This window comes from Lissotriton helveticus, chromosome 11 (genome assembly GCF_964261635.1).
Source record: "Lissotriton helveticus chromosome 11, aLisHel1.1, whole genome shotgun sequence".
NCBI classification, from domain to species: Eukaryota; Metazoa; Chordata; class Amphibia; order Caudata; family Salamandridae; genus Lissotriton; species Lissotriton helveticus.
In genome coordinates, this window is record NC_136072.1 from 540,878,198 (window position 1) to 540,903,616 (window position 25,419).

Sequence of the window (25,419 nt, forward strand, 5' to 3'; positions counted from 1 at the left end):
GTGAGGGTGAGGGTGTGTGTGAGGGGTGTGAGGGTGCAGGGGTGTGGGGGTGTGAGGAAGAGTAAGGGTGAGGGGGTGTGAGGGGGAGGGTGTGGGTTGTGAGGGGAAGGGTGTGGGGTTGTGAGGGTGAGGGGGTCTGAGGGTGAGGGTTTGAGGGTGAGTGGCTGTGAGGGTGAGGGTGTGAGGGTGAGGGGATGTGAGGGTGAGGGTGTATGAGGGTGAGGGTGACAGGGTGAGGGTGTTTGAGGGTGAGTGGCTGTGAGGGTAAGGGGGTGTGAGGGTGTGCATGTTTGTGATGGGGTGTGTGAGGGTGAGGGTGTGAGGGAGTGTGAGGGTGAGGGTGTGTGAGGGTGAGGGTTTGTGAGGGTGTGTGAGGGTGAGAGGGTGTTTGAGGGTCAGAGGGTATGTGGACGTGAGAGGGTGTGTGAGGGTGAGGGTGTGTGAGGGTGAGGGTGAGGATGAGGGGGTGTGAGGGTGAGGGGGTATGAGAGTGAGGGGGTGTGAGGTTGAGGAGGTGTGTGAGGGTGAGGGGGTATGAGAGTGAGGGGGTGTGAGGTTGAGGAGGTGTGTGAGGGTGAGGGTGTGTGAGGGTGAGGGTGAGTGGGTGCAAGGGTGAGGGTGTGTGAGGGTGAGTGAGGGGGTGTGAGGGTGAGAGGGTGAGGGGATGTGAGGGTGAGTGAGGGTGTGTAAGGGTGAGTGAGGGTGTGTGAGGGTGAGGGGGTGTGAGGCTTAAGGGGTGTGAGGGGGTGTGACAGTGTGAGGGGTGTGAGGGTGAGGGGGTGTGAGGGTGTGTGGGTGAGGGGGTGTGAGGGTGTGTGGGGGTGTGAGGGTGAGGGTGTGTGAGGATGAGGGGGTGTGTGAGGGGTGTGAGGGTGCAGGGGTGTGGGGGTTTGAGGGTGAGTGAGGGTGAGGGGTGTGAGGGGGAGTGTGTGGGGTTGTGAGGGTGAGGGTGTGGGATTTTGAGGGTGAGGGGGTCTGAGGGTGAGGGTGTGAGGGTGAGTGGCTGTGAGGGTGAGGGTGTGGGGTTGTGAGGGTGAGGGGGTCTGAGGGTGAGGGTGGGAGGGTGAGGGTGTGAGGGTGAGGGGGTGTGAGGGTGTATGAGGGTGAGGGTGACAGTGTGAGGGTGTTTGAGGGTGAGGGGGTGTGAGGGTGAGGGTGTGTGAGGGTGTGCGCGCTTTGTGACGGGGTGTGTGAGGGTGTGAGGAAGTGTGAGGGTGAGGGTGTGTGAGGGTTTGTGAGGGTGTGTGAGGGTGAGAGGGTGTGTGATGGTGAGAGGTATGTGAGGGTGAGTGAGGGTGAGAGGGTGAGTGAGGGTGTGTGAGGGTGAGGGTGTGGGGGGGTGATGGTGAGGGTGTGTGTGGGTGAGGGAGTGTGAGGGTGAGAGGGTGTGTGAGAGTGAGAGGGTGTGTGAGGGTGAGAGGGTGTGTGAGGGTGAGAGGGTGTGTGAGGGTGAGGGTGTATGAGGGTGAGGGTGACAGGGTGAGGGTGTTTGAGAGTGAGGGGGTGTGAGGGTGAGGGGGTGTGAGGGTGTGCGTGTTTGTGATGGGGTGTATGAGGGTGAGGATGTGAGGGGTGTGAGAGTGAGGGTGTATCAGGGTGAGGATGACAGGGTGAGGGTGTTTGAGGATGAGGGTGTGTGAGGGTGAGGGGGTGTGAGGGGGTGCGTGTTTGTGACGGGGTGTGTGAGGGGGTGTGAGGGTGAGGGTGTGTGAGGGTGAGAGGGTGTGTGAGGGTGAGAGGGTGAGTGAGGTTGTGTGAGGGTGAGGGAGTGTGATGGTGAGGGTGTGTGTGGGTGAGGGGGTGTGAGGGTAAAGGGTGTGTGAGGGTGAGAGGGTGTGTGAGGGTGAGATGGTGTGTGAGGGTGAAAGGGTGAGTGAGGGTGAGGGTGTGAGGGTGTGTGAGGGTGAGGCTGTGTGACGCAAGGGTGAGGGTGTGTGAGGGGTGAGGGTGTGTGAGGGTGAGGGTGTGAGGGAGGGTGGGGGGATGTGAGGGTGAGGGGATGTGAGGGTGAGGGGGTGTGATGGTGAGAGGGTGTGTGATGGTGAGATGGTGTGTGAGGGTGAGAGGGTGTGTGAGGGTGAGAGGGTGAGTAAGGATGAGGGTGTGTGAGGGGGAGCGTGTGTGACGGTGAGGGTATGTGAGGGTGAGGGTGTGTGAGGGTGAGGGAGTGTGAGGGTGAGGAGGTATGTGAGGGTGAGGGGGTGAGGGTGAGGGAGTGTGAGGCTGAGGGGGTGTGAGGGTGCGGGTGTGTTGGGGGTGTGAGCTGGTGAGTGAGGATGAGAGGGTTGTCAGGGTGAGGGAGGTGAGGGTGTGAGGGTGAGTGAGGGTGGGTAAGGGTGTGTGAGGATGGGTAAGGGTAAGTAACAGTGTGTGAGTGTTTGCTAGGGTGAGAGGCTGTGAGGGTGTGGGGTTGTGAGAGTGAGGAGGTGTGTGAGGGTGAGGGTGAGGGGGTGTGAGGGTGGTGGTGAAGGGGTGTGAGGGTGAGGGTGTGTGAGGGGGTGAAGGTGAGTGAAGGTTAGAGGGTTGTGAGGGTGAGGGTGTGAGGGTATGAGGGTGAGTGAGGGTGAGTGAGGGTGTGTGAGGGTGGGTGAGGGTGAGTGACTGTATGTGAGGGTGTGTGAGGGGGTGTGTGAGGGTGAGGGTGTGAGGGGGTGTGAGGGTGAGGGTGTGAGGGTGTCTGAGGGTGAGGGGGTGTGAGGGTGAGAGGGTGTGTGAGGGTGAAAGGGTGTGTGAGGGTGAGAGGGTGTGTGAGGGTGAGTGAGGGTGTGTGAGGGTGTGGGGTGTGAGTGTGAGGGTGAGGGGGTGTGAGGATGAGAGGGTGTGAGGGTGAGAGGGTGTGTGAGGGTGAGAGGGTGTGTGAGGGTGAGAGGGTGTATGAGGGTGAGAGGGTGAGTGAAGGTGAGGGTGTGTGACTTCGTGGGTGCGTGAGGGTGTGTGAAGGGGTGTGAGGGTTAGGGGGTGTGAGGGTGAGGGTGTGAGAGAGGGTGAGGAGATGTGAGGGGATGTGAGGGTGTGTGCGGGTGAGGGGGTGTGAGGGTGAGAGGGTGTGTGAAGGTGAGAGGGTGTTTGAGGGTGAGAGGGTATGTGGGCATTAGAGGGTGTGTGAGGGTGACGGTGTGTGAGGGTGAGGGTGAGGGGTTTGAGGGTGAGGGGGTATGAGAGTGAGGGGGTGTAAGGCTGAGGAGGTGTATGAGGGTGAGGGGGTGTGAGGGTAAGGGTGAGGGGGTGTGAGGGTGAGGGTGTGTTGGGGTGTGAGGGGGTGAGGGTGAGAGGGTTGTGAGGGTGTGAGGGAGTGAGTTTGAGGGTGTGAGGGTGAGTGAGGGTCAGTGAGGGTGTGTGAGGGTGAGTGACAGTGTGTGAGGGTGTGTGAGGGTGAGAGGGTGTAAGGGTGTGTGAGAGTGTGGGGGTATGAGGGGGTAAGGGTGAGGAGGTGTATGAAGGTGAGGGGGTGAGCGTGAGGGGGTGTGAGCGTGAGGGTGAGTGGGTGTGAGTGTGAGGGTGTGTGGGGGTGTGACGGGTGAGGGTGAGTGAGGGTGAGAGGGTTGTGAGGGTGAGGGTGTGAGTGGGTGAGGGTGTGAGGGTGAGTGAGGGTGTGTGAAGGTGGGTGAGGGACGGTGTGTGAGTGTGTGTGAGGGTGAGAGGGTGTGAGGGTGTGTGAGGGTGAGGAGGTGTGAGGGTGTGGGTCCGAAGTAAATGGTGGCAGGGCAAACATCATAAGACAGAGAGAAGAGACTGCTTGGTGACTGCGTTTGTCAGTGTCAGAATCAGGAGGGGCAAAGTCAGCACAGTCTGCGAGGGATCAATGTGTCTAGAAGCAAAGCATAGCGAATGTAGCATTGCAGCTAGCAAGTCGAGAGTTTTCAAGCTGAGTGTCCCTAGAGAGTTGGCAATACAGCAACAGCATTTGAAGAGCAAGGCTACTGTAAAGAAGCATGGTAGGCTTTCATTTTCGTCTAGAAAAAAAATGAGAAAGGTGCAGAGAACGCCAAACAAAACACGGCTTCCCCGCGAAATGAATACAAAGAAAAAACAAGAAAAGCGGACATCAAAGAAAGGGTCTTAGGGAACGAGCATATGGGGTGTGAGCGATAACTAAAGTTAATTGTTGTGAGAGGGGAAGCAGGAAGTGAAGCAGAGCGCGTGCTGGCGAAAGCCGTCTGCTGCTTTCAAGTCCGATGCCAGATGCCAGCTTCGCGCTTGAATGCCACACATGCACTAGCCATAAACCACATTCCAAAGGTCTTTGGGAGCATTTTCTGGTGCCCCTTACTAAATATCTCGCCAACAAGCATTGATAAATCAATGCCTGAGGCTCGACCTAAAAAGGTGAGATACCCATGAGGTATATTTGCATCTAATCAATGTCAGCGGTGATGGTTTCAATATCTCTTGGTCTGCCTTACAACCTGCAGAAATATTACTATTTAGTGGGCTGGCAATATAAGTTCTAAATGTTAAAAGCAGCAACAGAATGAGTTGGTGTTCGACCTGGCCCTCTAAGCCAGGTCACCCCAGATGTTTGCCTTCCTTCGCTGAACACAGCTATGTTGGCTTTTAGGACTCTGTGCACATTCCTCCTGCTAATCACTGGTAAACTGAGTGTGCTTTCCCTTTAAAATAGGGTACAATTGGCCTACACCTCACTGGTACATTCAATTTACTTGTAAAACCCTAGTACATGGTACTAAATGTACCCACTGCCTGTAAATTAAATGCTACTAGTGGGCTGTAGCACTCATTGTGCCCCCCTCTCCCCCACTAAGGTAGCACTGCAAAACATATCTTACGTCTACCACTAATTCTGTAGTATAATTTTTAACTAAACTGCCATTCCAACCAGGCACAATAAGCTTTTTGCTAGGCCTAAGCATTCCTGTTTAATACTTATAAGTCACCCCTAAGGCAAGCCCTAATGGCGAATAGGGCAGAGTGCAATTTATTTAAAAAGTAGCAAAGGTTTACTTCAGTTTTACATGCCCTGACAATGAGAATATCTTAAATGCATGACTCACTATCTCCCCTTTGTTACCCTAAACAGTTTTGAGCCAAATATAGGAAAGAGTGAAGTTTAGACAAAGGGGACATTCCCAACCTGCAGACTGGCAATGAAAATTTAAGTGGTACCTTCAAAACCTCTCATCAGAACACTCCTTGACCTGTGGAAGATTAAGAAGAAGAACTGCCCTGCTATTTGAAGATAGAAGATTGGACCTGCTTGACTTGAGCTCAGGGTCCATGGAAATGACTTCAAGAGTTAGTTGACTGACTTCCTGTTTGAGCTACAGGGACAAGGCAACCTTCCAGGGGCCTCCCTGCAACTGCAAAGCTGATCAGCACCAACTGGGCCTGCCTGAGCCCTACTGCTGGCCTCTGCTGGAGTGAACTCTGATCCCTAATAGGTTCCCATCCAAGTCATGGACCCTTGGATAGCATCAGAGTGTTCCCTCCTTATCTGAAACCACAAGTCCTGAGTCCCAGATGAAGATTCTGAAGTTTTTGCCCACTCTGCGACTTTGAATGGACTCCTCATGTCACACGACAACCATCTGCAATGCCTGCCAACTTGAATCTTCTGTGACGACTTTCTCTTCATGTCCGCTCCTAGATCCAGCACCACGCAAAGAAACGATGGATGGAATGCTGAATGAATCAAACATTGACCCCCACTCAAGAGATCTGGGTTAAATTCATCGTTATTTTGCTCTCCATGCCATCCCAGTTTAGACACAGCGATATGCAAAACAGTCTTGACCCTGCTTTTCAGGGGAACAGTCCTGTCGAATGGCCAAGCCAGGCCATCCCTGTAGCAGAAACAAGCATCCTAGTATCGGCTTAGGGGTATCACCCCTCGTCAGCCAGGCTAGCTTCAATCCAGTAGCCCAGCGTGCAAGGGACCCATGCCTGGGCATACCCATCCTCCTTATGGAGAAAAGTGCTATGCAAACAAATGATGGCTGGAAGGCTGAATTAATCTAAATCCATTGTTCCTTTGCTCACCATGCCACCTCAGCTTAGACCCAGCCATATACAAATCAGTCTTGATCCTGCTCCTCATGGAAACAGTCCAGCCCAAACTTGCTAAATTTAGTGCAATTCGGGTTCAGGAGTTTGGTCTGTAGCCTTGTCTAAAGTTTCCTATGGAAATGAACATGGAGAAAATGGATTTTGGGACCCTCCTTTTTTCTCGGCCCCCACTTGGCGATTCACCCCAAACCTTTCAAGACAGTAGCTGAACGGAGCACCTCATTAGTTTTGAAAATTTTGCGAAGATTCATGAAAGGGCCCCAAAGATATTGTAAAAAAAATCCTATTTTTTTAGCCCCAGAATGCGTCTGCCTGGTTGGTTTGAGTGCAGGACACCTGAACATCATTAGGCTGAGGAAGGGCGAGAGACCACCCGATGGGGAGTGGCCACGATATTTAAATCTGTGCGTTTGGCCCCCCTGGAAGAAGGAGCCCTTGAAACCGGCGCTGATGAAGCCATTTGAAGGCTGAAACGCATCTGCCTAAGCGTTTCATGGACCTCAGATACTTGTGCAAAACAACAGCTATTATAGCCTTTTTAATCCCTGGAGCTGAGTCGTCCCTTTTTCCCTACCTGGGAGAATGTTTTGGTGTCTATGTTTCGCCAGGAAGCAGGCGCTGGTTGATGACCGCCCTCTCGGTCTGGAGCAACGCTGAGAGCCTGTAATTTCTGGTAACTGCATGAAACTGCAACGCGTCGCCCCCATACTTTGGGGGAGAGGAGGCAACACTGTTTGCCTGAGAAGGAGACATAGGAAGGCAAAATCATTCCAAGTACATCTGGCGGCGTTGAGGTCCTTTGCCAACCAGTTGGGACTTCACATGTTGTTAGGAGATGCCCCGTCACTGAATGGGCTTCCTCTGAGGACTCCCAGCCCCAGCATGCATCTGCCTGGTTAGTTTGAGCGCAGGACACCTGAACATCGTTGGGCTGAGGAGGTGGGAGAGACCACCTGATGGGGAGTGGCCATGATATTTAAATCAGTGTGTTTGCCCCCCCCTAGAAGAAGGAGCCATTGAAACCGGCACTGATGAAGCCATTTGAAGGGCTGAAACGCGTCTCCCTAAGCGTTTCATGGACCTCGCTTGCGCAAAACAAGAGCTATTAAACCATTTTTAATCCCCGGAGCTGTGTCTTCCCTTTTTCCCTACCTGGGAGAAAGTTTTGGTGTCAATGTTTCGCCAGCAAGCAGGTGCTGGCTGACAACCGCCCTCGGTCTGGAGCAACGCAGAGAGCCTGTGAACTCTGGTAGCTGCATGAAACTGCAACGTGTCACTCTCCATTGCCTGAGAAGGGGAAATGGGGCGGCAAAATCATCCCAGGTACCTCTGGCGGCTTTGGGATCTCTAGACAACCAGTTGGGACTTAACATGTTATTAGGAGATGCCCCCGTCACTGAATGGGCTTCCTCTAGGGACTCGCAGCCCCAGCATTCATCTGCCTGGTTGGTTTGAGCGCAGGACACCTGACCATCGTTGGGCTGAGGAGGAGCGCAAGACCACCTAATGGGGAGTGGCCACGATATTTAAATCTGTGCGTTTGGCCCCCCTGGAAGAAGGAGCCATTGAAACCAGCACTGATGAAGCCATGTGAAGGCAGAAACGCGTCTTCCTAAGCGTTTCTTGAACCTCACTTTTCCTGCACTCCGTGTTAAGCGGAGATCACTGAGTTCCAAAAAACTCCACTTCGCGTTGTGAAGCAGAGTTTTTTACCCCGTTAGCGATCGTTAACATCAAGTTGGCGAGCGCGAGCTTGGAAAATCAACATCCCGGCAAGATTTCTCAATGCAGGGGTGTTGGACCTGCGATAGGCAAGCCCAGCACAAAGGGGGGTAGCTTGGCTTGAGTGACAAGGCGGTAGAAGGCTGTTGTGTTAAGCCGGCTATGACCAAATAATAACTCCCTGCACACCACACAAAAAGAAGGACACCACACCACTGTTATAGAAAAATACGTTTCGTTTATGTAAAAGTTCTCTGGGTTTGAAGGAAGTTCACTTAGGTAATCACATTCACATTTCTTACATGGGTTTGATTAGCTGTGTACTGGTTTCTCAGGAATAAATAGTTGGACTCTAATAAATAAATATACTGGATAAATATCAGGATTCAATACATTAGAATAAATATCAGCAATGACTGGAATAAATATCAGCAATGACTGGAATAAATATCAGCAATGACTGGAATAAATATCAGCAATGACTGGAATAAATATCAGCAATGACTGGACAGTTTCCTAGCAGGTTAGATACTGATCGTTTCACATAAATATCACAGGGTCATTCTGGTATCGCTGCCACCAATTAATCACTTTCAGGGTAAACACATTACGTTTGTCATTCAATGCGGAATGCGTGCTCTTAAAGTTTTTGAAGTGTCCACGGGTTCGGGCTCTCTGGCACAAGATACGCGTGATAATCCCTTAGTTGCACTCACAACTCATTGCGCGTATATCTGGAAGAGCATCTATCTCAAAGAGCATCTAACCCCATGGGACAACACACAAAAAGGTCCTGGTAGACAAAGAAAAAGCGACACATTTTAGGAGGCACGGGGGAACAAAATAAATCATAGTGTGAGGGGACTCTCAGAAGCAGACAGGTCTAACAAGGGGGCAACAGGTTTCTCTTGCAAGTGGTCGCGAATGCTTGTGACAGTTCCCGTTGAGAAATCTGGTGCTCGAGTAAAAATATACTTGCGCGGCACAAAAGAAAAGCAGGGACCACATGCACTGTGCATGGTACCGTTCGCAATGATTTCACAGTGCGGACAAACATCCGGCACTGTCCAATCACTGCAAACAGCATTTTCCTATCATACTCCGCCACTCGCATAGCTCTGCGTAGTGCGGCGGAGATTTGTTTGCAGTTCGCATAGTGCCACATAGTGCAACTCCGCAAACTCCGTCCAGGTTTAGTGCAGAGGCATTAGGCAGGAAATAAAGCAAAGATATATCAAACAATGTTGCTATCATAATACTTCATAATAAAAGCAACAGAAAATAGTGGCCAAAAATTATTACAACATGCAAAAAGTGTGCAAATTGCACACTGCACGCCTGGTTATTACAACCATTTTCAAATGGTTTAAAACATTGAAAAAAAATAGCAATACTCCACAAAAATTGACAACAAATATAACTGTAAATTAGGAAACCCTTCCCATGATGTACATGGTTAATAAACAATGTATGCTTTTTCATTAAAGTGTACAGAAAAGTGATGCATGTCAAGTCAAGTCAAGTCATATAATTTATATAGCGCACTACATACCCAGAGGGTTTCAAGGCGCTTAGGAAGGGGAGGAGGATTACTTGTCAAATATCCACGTTTTAAGTTGCTTTCTGAATGCTAGGTGGTTCTGGGTAAGGCGAAGGTAAGCGCGGAGTGAATTCCATGTTTTAGCAGCCAGGTATGAAAAGGATCTGCCCCCCATGGTGGTCTTGTTGATGCGAGGTACGGTGGCGAAGGCTTGGCTGGAAGAACGTAGTTGGCGGGAGGGGGTGTAGAAGGACAGTCTTGAGTTGAGGCATTCTGGTCCGATGTCGTAGAGTGATTTGTGTGCGTGGGTAAGCAGTCGGAAAGTGATCCTCTTATTGACGGGTAGCCAGTGGAGGTCTTTAAGGTGACCAGAGATGTGTTCGTTGCGTGGGATGTCTAATATGAGCCTGGCTGAGGCGTTTTGGATTCGTTGGAGTTTCTTCTGGAGTTTTGCGGTAGTACCTGCGTAGAGGGTGTTTCCGTAGTCCAGTCGGCTCGTGACTAGAGCGTGGGTGACTGTTTTCCTTGTTTCGGAGGGGATCCAGTGAAATGTTTTTCTGAGCATGCGAAGAATGTTGAAGCAGGAAGAGGAAACGGCGCTGACTTGTCTGTTCATTGAGAGTGAAGAGTCCAGGATGACGCCTAGGTTCCGTGCGTGGTCTGTCGGGATGGGTGCTTTTCCGAGGGCTTCCGGCCACCAGGAGTCGTCCCATGCAGAGGGGGATGTACCTAAGATGAGGACTTCTGTTTTGTCTGAGTTCAGTTTCAGACGGCTTTGTTTCATCCATTCGGCAACTTCTTTCATTCCTTCGTGTAGGTTAGTTTTGGCGGTGCTGGGGTCGTTGGTGAGAGAAAGGATCAGTTGAGTGTCATCCGCGTAAGAGATGATGTTGAGGTTGTGTTGGCGTGCGATGGCCACGAGGGGGCTCATGTATACGTTGAAGAGGGTGGGACTGAGTGAGGATCCTTGTGGTACGCCGCAGATGACTTCAGAGGCCTCGGACTTGAATGGTGGAAGGCGGACTCTCTGGGTTCTTCCGGTGAGGAACGAGGTGATCCATTCAAGTGCTTTTCCTTGGATTCCGATGTTATTGAGGCGTTGTAAAAGGGTGCTGTGGCAGACTGTGTCGAATGCTGCAGAGAGGTCAAGGAGGATGAGGGCGACTGTGTCTCCATTGTCCAGTAAAGTTCGAATGTCGTCTGTTGCTGCGATGAGGGCGGTCTCAGTGCTGTGTTTTGCTCGGAAGCCAGATTGTGAGGGGTCGAGGGATTTGTTGGCTTCGAGGAAGGCGGCGAGCTGGTTGTTGACAGCTTTCTCGATGACTTTGGCCGGGAATGGAAGAAGCGAGATGGGGCGGTAATTTTTGAGTTCGGTGGGGTCCGCTGTGGGTTTTTTCAGAAGGGCGGTGAGTTCAGCGTGTTTCCAGTCTTCCGGGAAGGTGGCGGAGTTGAAGGAGCAGTTGATGACGTCTCGGAGGTGCGGTGCTATGACGGAGTCTGCTTTGTTGAAGATGTGGTGAGGGCATGGGTCTGTGGGGGATCCTGAGTGGATGGAGTTCATCAGGCGGATGGTGTCCTCAGTGGAGATTGGGTTCCAGTCGTTGAGGGTGTTCACGGGGGGAAGATGATCAGCAAATGGTAGAGTGGGTTGGTCTCCGGGTTGGTTGTCAAAGCTGTTGTGGATGTCTGCAATCTTGTTGTGGAAAAATGAGGCTAGGGAGTCGCAGAGGGTTTGAGAGGGGGTGATGTCGTTGGAGTTGGCCGAGGGATTGGAAAATTCCTTGACGATGTTGAAAAGTTCCTTGCTGTTGTGGGCGTTGTTGTCAAGTCGATCCTTGAATGCTGTTTTCTTGGCCTTTCGGATTAGTTGGTGGTGAGTGCGGGTGGCGTTTTTGAAGGCTTCCTTGGTGCTAGTGGTTGGGTCTTTTTTCCAGGCCTTTTCAAGGGAGCGGCAGAGTTTCTTGGACTTCTTGAGATCATCGTTGAACCAAGAGGCCTTCTTGCTGCCAGGTTTGTTTTGACGTTTCTTCAGTGGTGCTAAGGTGTCAGCGGTGTTGGATAGCCATATTGTGAGGTTGGCGGCGGCTTCGTTGGCGTTAGAAGAGAGGGCTGGGGTGTTTTGAAGGAGCGATACGGAGATTTGGTCCGTGGTGATTTTGTTCCAATTCCTTTGCAGGGTAGGTTGGAGGTGGATGCAGGGTTTTGGTTTGTTGTAGGTGAAGTGAACGCAGCTGTGGTCAGTCCAGAGGAGGTCCGTAGTGTGGCTGAAGGAGACATGGTTGCTGGATGTGAAGATGGGGTCGAGTGTGTGACCTGCGATGTGGGTGGGGGAAGTGACTAGTTGTTTTAGTCCGAGGTTGGCGAGGTTGTCCACGAGGGTGGCGGTGTTGCGGTCGTTGATCTTTTCGAGGTGAAAGTTGAGGTCTCCCAGAAGGATGTAGTCTTTGGAGGGGAGTGCGTGTGGAGTGATGAAGTCCGTGATGTCTTCACTGAATTTTACGCGGGGTCCTGGTGGTCTGTAGAGGAGGGTGCCTCTGAGTGTGGTTTTGGGGTCGATGTGGATCTGGAAGTGAAGGTGTTCGGAGTTGGCGAGGTTGGCGTCAGAGCTGGTTGATATGCGGATTGATTTCTTATGGACGATAGCGATTCCTCCTCCTGTGTGGCCGGTGCGGTCCTTGCGTGTGATCTTATAATTTTCAGGGATGGCGATGGTGATGTCTGGGGCGGAGGAAGCGTTCATCCATGTTTCCGTTAGGAAGGCGATGTCTGGAGAGATGGTGTCTAGTAGATTCCAAAGGTCAATGGCGTGTCTGTGGACCGATCGGGTGTTGAGAAGGATGCATTGTAGGTGATTGGGGTCGGGAGTCTGTGGGGTGGTCGTAGCGGAGATGTAGTTGGTGCCGCTGTATTTGCAGGTGAAGCAGGAGAAAGGTCCATGGGTTTGACCAGGGGCGGCTTGGATACAGGTGGGGGCGCGACCGGGGTTAAGGGCTAGGAGGGAGGCGGCATCGTAGGTAATGCGGGAGGGCTGGGCAGCGCGAGGGGCAGGGGGTCTGGCGCTGGGCGCGGTCCAGGCGCGGACGGGCGTAGACGGGCTTACCTTTGGCGCACCTTCGGCGAGGCCGTAGCGCGTGGACGCTGCGCGTGGGTACATCAGACATAAATGGAGAGTGGAGGGGGCGGAGGAAGGGAGGAGCAGCTGGGGAGGCGGGTGCGGGGCGGAGAGGAGGGGCTTGCTCCGAATCACAAACAAACAAAATGGCAGGGGCAGAAAATACGATCTGGGCGAGCTTGGGGCCACAAAAGTATGAAACAAAGGGGAGAAGGCACAGATTAACCAACAGCAGTCAAAACGGTACCAGTTTAACAAAGCGAGCGCAGTGCGAGCAGAGATATGCAAATAATACTGCTTCTATGCGGGCGGTTACACGGAGCAAAAGCGCTGCGTTGCAGGTAATGAGTCAATTGCAGTGCTGTGAGTGCTCAAAGCGCTACGATACCAGCCAGCAGAATTTCGTCAGGGATGTGAGGATGGCGCTGAGGGAACTCGGCAGAGCGCGAGTGAGCGGCCGCCTCTTACAGCGTAAGGGAGGTCACAGCGCTTTGATCTACGGGGCAGTGGTGGTCAATCTTGGAAGGGAGGAGCAGCTGGGGAGGCGGGTGCGGGGCGGAGAGGAGGGGCTTGCTCCGAATCACAAACAAACAAAATGGCAGGGGCAGAAAATACGATCTGGGCGAGCTTGGGGCCACAAAAGTATGAAACAAAGGGGAGAAGGCACAGGAATGCATGGAATGCTTGAATTAATCTCATTCATTGGTAATTACTTGGGCCGCATCCCAATCCATCATTATTTTCCATACCATGCCACTTAAGTTTGGATCCAACCATATGCAAATCACTCTTGACTCTCCTCCAATGAGAACAGGCTAAGTTCTCCCTGAACCGGAACCAAGCAACCCAGGAGTGGTTTTGCCTTGGTTAGGGCTCATCAAATAGGTATAGCTTTGTTCCTGTGACACAGTGTATGTCCAGACGTGGTTTCAGTGACACGGTGCCACTGGACCAAAGCTTACCTGAATTCAAAATCTTGTGGGCATTCCCATATTGAGGAATGATGACCTTTCTGCATTTTAAATAAGGATAATCCTGCTTCTTTTGTTTGTTGGAATTTCCCACACACCAGGATTCTCAATTCATCTTCCAACCTCTCCAGATTCTGTGTGTGTGACATCATCAGACATTGCCAAGGAGCAGAAATAGAAACATAACAAGCAGATGGTTGCTGATAGTGTCATAAGGGCTCCATTAGTGCTGCCTAGGAAACTGAGGCTGAGAGTTCTAGATCTCTGGCGCAGTGGTCACTTTCCTTGGAGACTTGGAAGGAGGCAGTTGGAGCTGTGTTAGCTTGTGAGAGCTGCAATTTCTTTAAACACTAACATTTATTAGTGAGCTTAAATACTACTACAACTGGTAAGGTCATTTATGTGTTAGAGTGCTTGACTGAGGGTCTTATTTAGAGGTTGGTGGATGGGATACTCAGTCAAAATGTGACAGATACTTCTTCCCCTATGTTACAAGTGCTTTAGATTATAATACACTTGGAAATTGATGGATGGGATGTCTTTGATGTTTAGAATCTAAAACATTGTGTTAATATTAAACTTAAATAGAATATAGACATTGTTCTACCTCCAAAGGCCTGTGTATTTAAAGAATCCATGTGCACTTACATAAACACACACACAAACTGGGGACAAATGATGAAACTTTACGTTAAAGTTCAGGGACTAGTGTTTATGCATTAGGGGAATAGATGTGAGGTAATGTGGTTTTAGGTTAGAGGTTTAGGGTATAATAGTTAAGATTTTGAGGTACAGATTTAAGTGTTGAGGGTTTTGGGTATAATGTTAAGGAGTGAAAAGGTTAGGAGTGAGGGTTATGACGGTTATAGGTGCTAGGGTTTAATATTGTGGGATATACGGCATTAGGATTGACACTTTTGGGTATAGGGTTAATGGATTAAGGGAACAGAGATTAACACATTGAGTATAATGTATAGGGCCTAAGGGTATGGCTTAAGTATTTCAGGAATCTTTTTAAGGTTATGGTGAAGAGGGTTAAAAGTGTAGGTTTAGTATTCAAGAAACCCTGATATAACATCTCTTTAATAATATAGAGGAACATGTTTTACATATGAGTTATGCTAATGAGTATTTTTTTAAATTTTATTAATCTGTATGAAAAATATGCAGGTTTACTTTTCATACTAACATTGCACTCAATTTATTTCAATGGAACACACATGACTTTCCAGCCATGTATTTCTCAGTAAACAACATGAATTATCTAGGTACACAAACACATACACTCAAACACACACCTCTTGAGTATGTAGTTTTATTGTTATCTATAATAGTTCCTACGACAATCATAGATGTCTCTCTGATCCTCTTCTTTCTTAGCTTTAAACTAAGTACCCATAGAATGTTGTTCACTAAGCACCAGTTTAGATGATTTCTCATTTAAAAAAAGGTTATTATTTATGTTTACATGTTTAATTTGTTTATGATTGGTTGTGTTTGCTTGTATATTTTCAAAACCACTATAAATGTGGTAATTGAGCGTGAAGTGTTTTAATTGATAGGGGTTGAAGTCTGTACTTATTACAACATACCTAATTTGTAAAATTCTTTCATTGTCAAACATTCCCTTAGTGGTTCAGAGTTGATGTTCTGAAGTGAAAAATACTTTTGTTCATTTATTATCCTCAAAATGTTACAGGCATCTCTAGTTTTTGCTTAGCTATTTTATTTTCTGGTAAGTTGTGTTTGTTGCTGCACTGTTGGGCTGGTATTGTTGTTATTAAACTCTGCTCTTCCTTCTGTCTGTTCATGTGAGTCTTGTGTTTGAGGGCTGTCACGCTGTACACCCGTGTTATGAACCTGTGCATTGGTAAGCTATAGGAGAAAAACATATAGGCTGTGGGGAAAAGAAGAAAGATTACTTGTGTTCTGTTCAAACACTATTTACCATCTAGAGATATCTAATATATGTTGACGTTAGGGTTGGGCTTGTCGACCTATCAAATAGGAAAAGGTGAGATACCTATGAGGTATATTTGCATCTAATCAATGTCAGTGGTGATGGTTTCAATATCTCTTGGTCAGCCTTACAACCTGCAGAAATATTACTATTTAGTGGGCTGGTAATATGAGTACTAAATGTTAAAAGCAGCAACAGAATGAGTTGGTGTTCGAACTTGCCCTCTAAGCCAGGTCACCCCAGATTTTTGCCTTCCTTCGCTGAACACAGTTATGTTGGCTTTTAGGACTCTGTGCACATTGCTCCTGATAATCACTGGTAAACTGATTGTGCTTTCTCTTTAAAACAGAGTAAAATTGGCCTACACCTGACTGGTACATTTAATTTACTTGTAAAACCCTAGTACATGGTACTAAATGTACCCACTGCCTGTAAATTAAATGCTACTAGTGGGCTGCAGCACTCATTGTGCCCCCCTCTCCCTAACTAAGGTAGCACTGCAAAACATATCTTACTTCTGCCACTAAATCTGTAGTACAGTTTTTTAACTAAACTGCCATTTCAACCAGGCACAACATGCCTTTTGCTAGGCCTAAGCATTCTTGTTTAATACTTATAAGTCACCCCTAAGGCAAGCCCTAATAGCACATATGGCAGGGTGCAGTGTATTTAAAAAGTAGCAAAGGTTTACTTCAGTTTTACATGCCCTGATAATGAGAATATCTTAAAGGCATGATTCAATGTCTCCCCTTTGTCACCCTGGACAGTTTTGAGCCAAATATAGGAAAGAGTGAAATTTAGACAAATGGGACGTCCCTCACCTGCAGACTGGCACTGAAAATAAAAGTGATACCTTCAAAACCTCTCATCAGAACATTCCTTGACCTGTATAAGATTAGGAAGAAGAACTGTCCTGCCATTTGAAGATGTAAGATTGGACCTGCTTGACTTGGGCTCAGGCTCCATGGAAGTGACTCCAAGAGTCAGTTGACTGACCTCCTGTTTGAGCTTAAGGGACAAGGCATGCTTCCAGGAGCCTCCCTGCAACTGGAAAGCTGACCAGCAACTGGGCCTGCCTGAGCCCTGCTGCCGGCCTCTGCTGGAGTGAACTCTAATCCCCAATAGGTGCCCATCCAAGTCATGAACCCTTGGCTAGCATCAGAGTGTTCCCTTCTTGTCTGAAACCGCAAGTCCTGAGTCCCAAGAGAAGATTCTGGTTTTTGGCCACTGTGCGACTGCGAATGGACTCCTCATGTCACCCGACAACCATCTGCAATGCCTGCCAACGTGAATCTCCTGCGACGACCTGCTCTTCATGTCCGCTCCTAGATCCAGCACCACGCAACGAAATGATGGATGGACTGCTGAATGAATCAAACATTGAGGCCCACTCAAGAGATCTGGGTTAAATGCCATCCCAGTTTAGACACAGCCATATGCAAAACAGTCTTGACCCTGCTTATCATGGTAACAGTCTAGACCAAACTGAAAAGCCAGGCCATCCTTGGACCAGACACAAGCATCCTAGGACCGATTTTGGAGTATCACCCCATATCAGCCATGCTAGCTTCAATCCAGTGCGATAGTGAGCAAGGGACCCATGTCTGGGCATACCCGTCCCACTCAGGGTGAAAAGTGCTATGCAAACAAATGATGTCTGGAATGCTGAATTAATCAAACATTCATCCCCAGTCAAGAGATCTGGGTTAAATCCATTGTTCCTTTGCTCACCATGCCACCCCAGCTTAGACCCAACCATGTACAAATCAGTCTTGATCCTGCTCCTCATGGAAACAGTCCAGCCCGAACTGTCAAGCAAGGCCTTCTCTGGACCAGAAGCAAGCATCCTAGGACCGGTTTCAGGGCATCACCCCTCATCAGCCAAGCTAGCTTGAATCCAGTGGCACAGTCAGCAAGGAACACACATCTGAGCTTACTCATCCCACTTAACGTGAAAAGTTCAGAGGAAACAAATGATGGACGGAATGCTGAATGAATCAAATGTTGACCCCCCAGCCAAGTGATCTGGGTTATAGCCATCGTTATTGTGCTCACTATGCCATCCCAGTTTAGACCAAGCCAAATGCAAAACAGTCTTGAACCTGCATCTCATGGTAACAGTCTAGACCGAACTGAAAAGCCAGGCCATCCTTGGACCAGACACAAGCATCCTAGGACTGATTTCGGAGTATCACCCCTCATCAGCCATGGTAGCTTCAATCCAGTGCGACAGTGAGCAAGGGACCCATGTCTGGGCATACCCGTCTCACTTAGGGTGAAAAGTGCTATGCAAACAAATGATGGAAGGAATGCTGAATGAACCAAACATTCATCCCCAGTTAAGAAATGTGGGTTACCCATTGCTCTTTTGCTCTCCATGCCATGCCAGTTTAGACCCAGCCATATACAAATCAGTGTTTATCCTGCTTCTCATGGGAACAGTCCAGCCTGTACTGTCAAGCAAGGCTTTCCTTGGACCAGAAAAAAGTATCATAGGACCAATTTTGGAGCATCACCCGTCATCAGCTAGGCTAGCTTAAATACAGTGGCACAGTCAGTAAAGGACAAACATCTAGGCTTACTCATCCCACTTATGGCAAAAGTGCTCAGCAAACAAATGATGGACGGAGAGCTAAATGAATCAAATATTCACTCCCAGTCAAGATAACCAGCACCAGCACAGTAGACTGCAATGACTGCCAAAGAGAAGCTTAGCAACATCAATAGATTTGGGATTTGTCTTGCGTTGTGTTATCACTTTATTACTTTGTTTGCGTGCTGCATAAGTACTATACACATTAACCCTATCTTAAGCATAAGTGATCTTGGGCCAAGGCACCAGAGGGTAAGCACAGGTTTACTTTTGACTTTTGTGGTTAACCAGACAAGGATTATGTTTATTACTTGAGTGGTGCTTCCACCCCTCTCACCCAGTTTCTAACGCTTGGTCAGTTTAAATTAATTGTTTATGAATGAAGCCAAAGCAGAGTTATCAGTACATGCCTGGAAGGTCTCTCAGGTGCAAGGAATTCTTTTAAATGAGCCCACATGGATGACCTCAGAATGAATCTATCCTTTGTGGCAGAGGGGCCAGTGACGCAGGGTTTTCAATTATCTCTATCCAGACCTTTTCAAATGATTGTCGCTAATGGTGCTTCAATCAGACATTTTAACATAACACTCCTAGGATAAACAAGGCCATAGGAATTTCATGTGCACCTTGCAAAAGAAAGTTAGTGCAACAAAGTGCCATCATCAATTGTATATTTTCCCCAAAATAATTTAGCCATAAAGGACACTTTACAGTTCTTCAAATTTAAGTTGAACCACAAAGGGCCATCACCCTTTACATGTTGTTTTGTTCCTATTAGCGGAATAATATTTATAATGAAATTATCCGTTTGACCCACTAATACATTTTGAAGCTGATTATTGAATTAGATCTCTTGCAATTTCTCATGCATCAACTAAACATTTCGGACTAGCCATCATTTAACACAACTGCCATGTTTTGCACGCAGGAGTCCTGGGTAGCATCAAATAGATGATGAGATGGAAGCTTGAGTTGTCTATGATCAGGGCTGGACTGAGAACCAAAATTAGACCCGGCAAAGTGCTCGGCGGACCGCCTGGGGGGTTACGGGTGCGACCGAGCTGTTTGCCAGTGCCGGTTTCGGACGATTTTGTTACAGGGTCCGATATTATAGCTGTGCAGCAAAAACGGCCCTGTAACAAAAACAACACCCCACAGGCCAAAAACCATCCCCCACACTGGCGGCCCACCGGGGAAAAACCTAGTGCCCGCTACGCCCAGTCTGGCCCTGTCTATGATGCATCTCAGAACCCTGAGGCAAAAGCCATTGACTTACTCACTGATAAGCCTGGTATTTTGCCTCCCACCACACCTCTCTTTAAATCTTTCTCCTGCCAAAATATAAAAACATTATTCCTGGCCTCTGGCTACCCTACCACATTTCTCTTTAGAGCTTTCCTTTCCTTCCTTGCTCCAAGTTGTGCTCTCTGCTCTTCATCCAATGCTGACAGGCTCTCTGAGAGCCATGGCAGGATAACCTGGAACTGATTTATCAGTTTGCAACAGTATGAAACAACTTTTTTCTCCCAGTTTTTCTGTCATAGCAATAACAGGATTTGGAATTCGGTATTCATGCTAATGGCTCTCCCTGATAGTCATACATAGCAAAATATTAATGGCTGGTGAACAAGTCACATAACAGACTAGATATTTCACAGAGTCAGGTCAGCGGTAAAATCTTTGAGTCTGGTGCGCAAAGCACAAACATTTATTTATAAAGTTTTGTATAGCGACAACGTGACCCTTACGGGTATCAGAGCGCTTCACAATTTTGGGTAAGAGGGATACAGTTTTGGGAGGCAAAATAATCATTACATAATTATGCAAGACACATGCAGGACTCCTGTAGGTGTTGAAACTCATCACATATGGGTACAGTAATGGGTGAGGAACATTCGAACATATGTATGTACGTGCATGTTAACGATGTTGTTCACGATGTGTGGGAGTAGCTTCTGAATGTAAGTCCGAATATCTTTTCCCACTCACGCAAGACCTTGAATCCTAATGTTGCATCACGATGGGCTTTCCAGATCCCCTTGCTCTAAAGCTTTTTACCCTTTGATGACACTCCAGATTGTGCCGACTTCATCATTTATTGGTTAAAGAAACTTTTGGAGGAACTCGTGTGATATTTGACTTATATGATTGATTATCCAGCCAACAGTTGTTAGCCCAGCAGTTTAGTTTATTGCCCACTACTAAGTTTGATTTTATCCGCGTTAAGCTCTGAATAGGAAACAGACAAAAGAAGCCAAAAGGCCTAAAGGAATCAGGAATGCAACAGATGGAGGGCATCCAACAGGGACGTCAAGACTTGATCAGAGGAGTGCATTGGTCTAAAACCTGATTGTTGCGGGCTGAGCAATTATTTTCCAAATAACTTGATAACTGATTATTAGCCAGGCTTTGCATCAGTTTGGTGGCAAACGATAAAAATGATTCAGGTCGGTAATTGACGTAAACTTTAATTATGCTCCAAAGACAGCAGTATTTTCCCACCCATTAGGTACCTGGCCTGATACATTAATTCTGTAAGTTTAATTCAAATAATTTCACAAACTGTGTGAATGGTCTTCATCTTACAGATATCCCGAAGAGATCTTAATATCTCTTTCAGCTGCTCAATTAGCTCTTCCTATTTTATAGGCTTAAAACGCATACAAGTGTTTCCTTGAGAAGTAGGGTCCAGTTAATATGTTATTGAGGGGTCTGCAGAGGGTGAGCACATTTCTAAAATGCTTCCTGCAAAATAGTGATAGAGTTGGTTGTATAAAGTGTAGGAGGGCAGAGACTTACATCTTTCACAGTGAGTGGGCCAAACTCTCTAACAATCTCCAAAATCTGTCTAGCCCGAGAGGTGAACTGATTACTCTGAGCACAAAGTGAGTTGAATGTTTTGTTTTAATGGCTATTTTATAGGTTTTAAAATCTGGAAATGGCATTCTTATTAAGGTTTGAGTTAAAACCTTTCCTCCAGTGTCTTTAGACTTTCTTATATGCTTTCTAGCAACATCAATTTGCTATTGATACACACTTCATACAACTTTCAAGAGGACAACAGAATCAAGACCAGTCGGCACTACAATGTCTTCATCTGCCTTAAACAGATGCATCAGGTGGATGATTGAACAAGGGAGGGTAGAAATTTGCAGGTTTGAGCCACAATCGACAGGAGGTTCCAAGGCACTAAAAGCCCTGGTAGTGGGAGCTAGATTGGACAACATTTTCAAGGATGTCAAGTGGTGTGGGTATTCTACGTTTAAGTGGTTTTATTTTAAAGCTATGCAGTACAGTCGGTGGTGAGTCCGCTTTAAACTATGCATAATCCTTCCCTACGGTCTTGAAAAAACTGTGATTTTCATAGACATTGCAGAAAGAAGCTAGGATAATTAGCATTCTTTTCTTAAGATGATGAGACAAATAGTTCCTTAATGGATTTCCACCTTTTACTGAATGGTTGGAAAGTATGACTTGGGGGTTCAATGAAAGCAACAGGTTGCTGTGACAGTCATGGCTACATGGATGATGCTAGAGCAAATAAAATTGGCAGGACATGCTGCTGTTTTAAGGCTTCTGGTAGGCATCAGACTGGATCCAGATATTTAAAAGCAGCAGTACTCTTGTATACCAGTAAATGGCGTTGTGCACCTCTGTGCTGACGTTGTTCCACTCCAGAAGACTTGGGTGTAAATAACCACCATCCAGGCGTGCTGATGCCAGTTCCTTTGTATACATGCTTTTTGAGGCGGAAACAGAGCTTACTCCTCCTCTCTTTGACAATTATTTTTCTCCCAAAACGTTCTTTTTCAGAGTCCCAGGGACAATATGTCACCTACCAAAACAACAGGGCTTAAACATTTCAGGGAATGTTGAAAACCAATGTCTGAGACAGATCCCCATGAACTATGTCTGTGGTGCCTGGGGTCTGTGGAGGTCCTTGACCTGACCCTACCTACAACAGAGGTGAAAACTAACATCTTGACGAACAAGTTACTTACATTCCATAACGCTTTAGCTGGTAGAGACTCTATATAGACGCTGATTCTTTATATGAGAATATTCCCTAGTGTCAGACTGCATCCTGAATCATTTTTTGCAATTTCTCCTTGCATGCTGGTAGGTGGCATCGTTTGGCACTGCATCGTATTGTTGGCGTAGTCAGCAGCAGATGTGACATTCGCTGTGCCAACATAGGCCCCGCCCCAGGGAGCAAACCTCAGTTCATAAGAGTCTTTTTTTATTTTTAATCCTTGAAATTTATTATGATATGAGCTTTGCAAAAGGAAGAAACGAAAAGAAGATGTGTACAAAGAATGTGTTTGTATTGTGGTAAATCTGGATATTATCTAAAAGATTGTCACAGTAAACATAGAATTTTCAGGAGTCAAATATAGATGCCTTCAGTTAGAAAGGTTACAACCAGTGGAAAACTGAGCGCCTCGACAATAAATGGTGCTGCCTTGTTGAGTGAAGATAAGCAGTTTGCCACAAAATAGGCAGTTAATACTATGTAGTGATTGATTACTCATTTAGCAGTTCCTAACAAAATTATGTTATCCAATGAACAAGGTGAATTGGTTTCAGGACTTCAGGTCAGGTTTAGGTGTCTCAGGGAATTATATGGTTATCAAGTTTGGACAATCATTAGAGATACCTTTGATCACTAAGAATGTTCCTGCAGAGGTTAGGGCAGTAGATGGTTCAGCATTGCCTTCAATTTTAATATATGCACACAATCTATGTGGTGGGTTTTGCAAGTCACTATGAATAAAATAGTTTTGATCTGATTGATGGCCCTCATTAGGTCGAGCCTAGCTATTGCGTAAGCAATCGCTATGTGAGATTATAGTAAGGGGAAAAGAAAAGTCTACCAAAGACCTCTGGAATGCGGTTTATGGCCAGTGCATGTGAGGCATTGAAGTGGGAAGCAGGCATTTGGCATTGACTTGAAAGCAGCAGACTGCTTTCGCCAGCACGCGCTTGGCCTCACTTCCTGCTCCCCCTCTTACAGCAATTAACTTTCGTTCACTTACACCCCACATGCTCGTTCCATCCCACCCTTCCTTTGATGTCCGCTTTTCTTGTTTTCTCCTCCTACCCCTCTCTCTCCACCCTCCAACTCTACCCTCCACCCTTCAACTAAACCCTTCAACTCCACCCTCCAACTCAAACTCCACCCTCCAACTCAAACTCCACCCTCCAACTACACCCTCCAACTCCACCCTCCAACTCCAACTCCACCCTCCAACTCCAACTCCACCCTCTAACTCCACCCTCCAACTCCAACTCCACCCTCCACCCTCCAACTCCAACTCCACCCTCCAACCCCAACTCCACTTCCACCCTCCAACTCCACCCTCCAACTCCAACTCCACCCTCCAACTCCACCCTCCAACTACACCCTCCAACTACACCCTCCAACTCCAACTCCACCATCCAAATCCACCCTCCAACTCCACCCTCCAACTCCAACTCCACCCTCCAACTCCACCCTCCAATTTCACCCTCCAATTTCACCCTCCACCCTCCAACTTCTCCCTCCAACTCCAACTCCACACTCCACCCTCCAACTCCAACTCCACCCTCCAACTTCAACTCCACCCTCCACCCTTCAACTCCACCCTCCAACTCCACCCTCCAACTCCACCCTCCAACTCCAACTCCACCCTCCAACTCCACCTCCACCCTCCAACTCCACCCTCCAACCTCAACTCCACCCTCTAACTGCACCCTCCAACTCCAACCCCACCCTCCAGCTCCACCCTCAACTCCACCGTCCAACTCCACCCTCCACCATTCAACTCCACCCTCCAACTCCACCCTCCAACTCCAACGCCACCCTCCAACTCCGCCCTACAAGTCCAACTCCACCCTCCACCCTTTAACTCCACCCTCCAACTCCACCCTCCAACTCCACCCTCCAACTCCAACTCCACCCTCCAACTCCACCTTCCAACTCCAACTTCACCCTCCAACTCCACCCTCCAACTCCAACTCCACCCTTCAACTCCACCCTCCAACTCCACCCTCCAACTCCAACTCCACCCTCCAACTCCACCCTCCAACTCCAACCCCACCCTCCAACTTCACCCGCCAGCTCCACCCTCCAACTCCAACTGCAACCTCCAACTCCAACTCCACCCTCCAACTCCACCCTCCAACTCCACCCTCCAAATCCAACTCCACCCTCCACCCTTCAACTCCACCCTCCAACTCCACCCTCCAACTCCACCCTCAAACTCCAACTCCACCCTCCAACTCCACCCTCCAACTCCACACCCCAACTCCACCCTCCAACTCCACCCTCCTACTCCAACTCCACCCTCCAACTCCACTCTCCAACTCCACTCCCCAACTCTGCCCTCCAACCTCAACTCCACCCTCCAACACCAACCTCCAACTCCAACTCCACCCTCCAACTCCAACTCCACCCTCCACCATTCAACTCCACCCTCCAACTCCAACTTCACCCTCCAACTCCACCCTCCAACTCCAACTCCACCCTCCAATTCCACCCTCCAAGTCCACCCTCCAACTCCACCCTTCAACTCCACCCTCCAACTCCACCCTCCAACTCCACCCTCCAACTCCAACCTCACCCTCCAACTCCAACTCCACCCTCCAACTCCACACTCCAACTCCACCCTCCAACTCCACCCTCCAACTCCACCCTCCAACTCCAACTCCACCCTCCAACTCCGCCCTCCAACTCCACCTCCAAACTCTAACTCCAACTCCAACTCCACCCTCCAACTCCAACTTCACCCTCCAAATCCAACTCCACCCTCCAACTCCAACTCCACCCTCCAACTCCACCCTCCAACTCCATCCTCCAACTCCAACTCCACCCTCCAACTCCAACTTCACCCTCCAACTCCAACTCCAACTCCACCCTCCAACTCCACCCTCCAACTCCACCCTCCAACTCCAACTCCACCCTCCAACTCCACCCCCCAACTCCAACTCCACCCGCCAACTCCAACTCCACCCTCCAACTTCTCCTCCACCCTCCAACTCCAACTCCACCCTCCAACTCCAACTCCACCCTCCAACTATATCTCCACCCTCCAACTCCGCCCTACAACTCCAACTCTATCCTCCAACTCCAACTCCACCCTCCAACTCCACCCTCCAACTCCACCATCACATTCCACCTTCCATCTCCACCCTCCAACTCCACCCTCCAACTCCAACTCCACCCTCCTACTCTGCCCTCCAACTCCAACTCCAACTCCACCCTCCAACTCCAACTCCACCCTCCAACTCCACCCTCCAACTCCAACTCCACCCTCCAACTCCAACTCCACCCTCCAACTCCACCCTCCAACTCCAACTCCACCCTCCAACTCCAACTCTACCCTCCAACTCCACCCTCCAACTCCAACCCCCAACTCCAACTCCACCCTCCAACTCCAACTCCACCCTCCAACTTCTCCTCCACCCTCCAACTCCAACTCCACCCTCCAACTCCAACTCCACCCTCCAACTCTAACT

At 48.7% G+C, this 25,419-nt stretch overlaps 1 protein-coding gene across 2 annotated transcripts in view; it reads left to right on the top strand.

Moving 5' to 3' along the window:
* Window positions 1–25,419, top strand: part of LOC144790650 (uncharacterized) — a 161,267-nt gene that overhangs the window by 64,769 nt on the left and 71,079 nt on the right. The window contains exon 1 of one of the 2 annotated variants that reach the window (XM_078665378.1): window positions 13,664–13,757. The exons of the other annotated variant lie outside the window; for it this stretch is intronic. The gene's annotated coding sequence lies outside the window, so the exon portion shown is untranslated. Of the gene's footprint in view, window positions 1–13,663; window positions 13,758–25,419 lie in introns of those variants that run through there. 2 annotated transcript variants of the gene reach the window in all.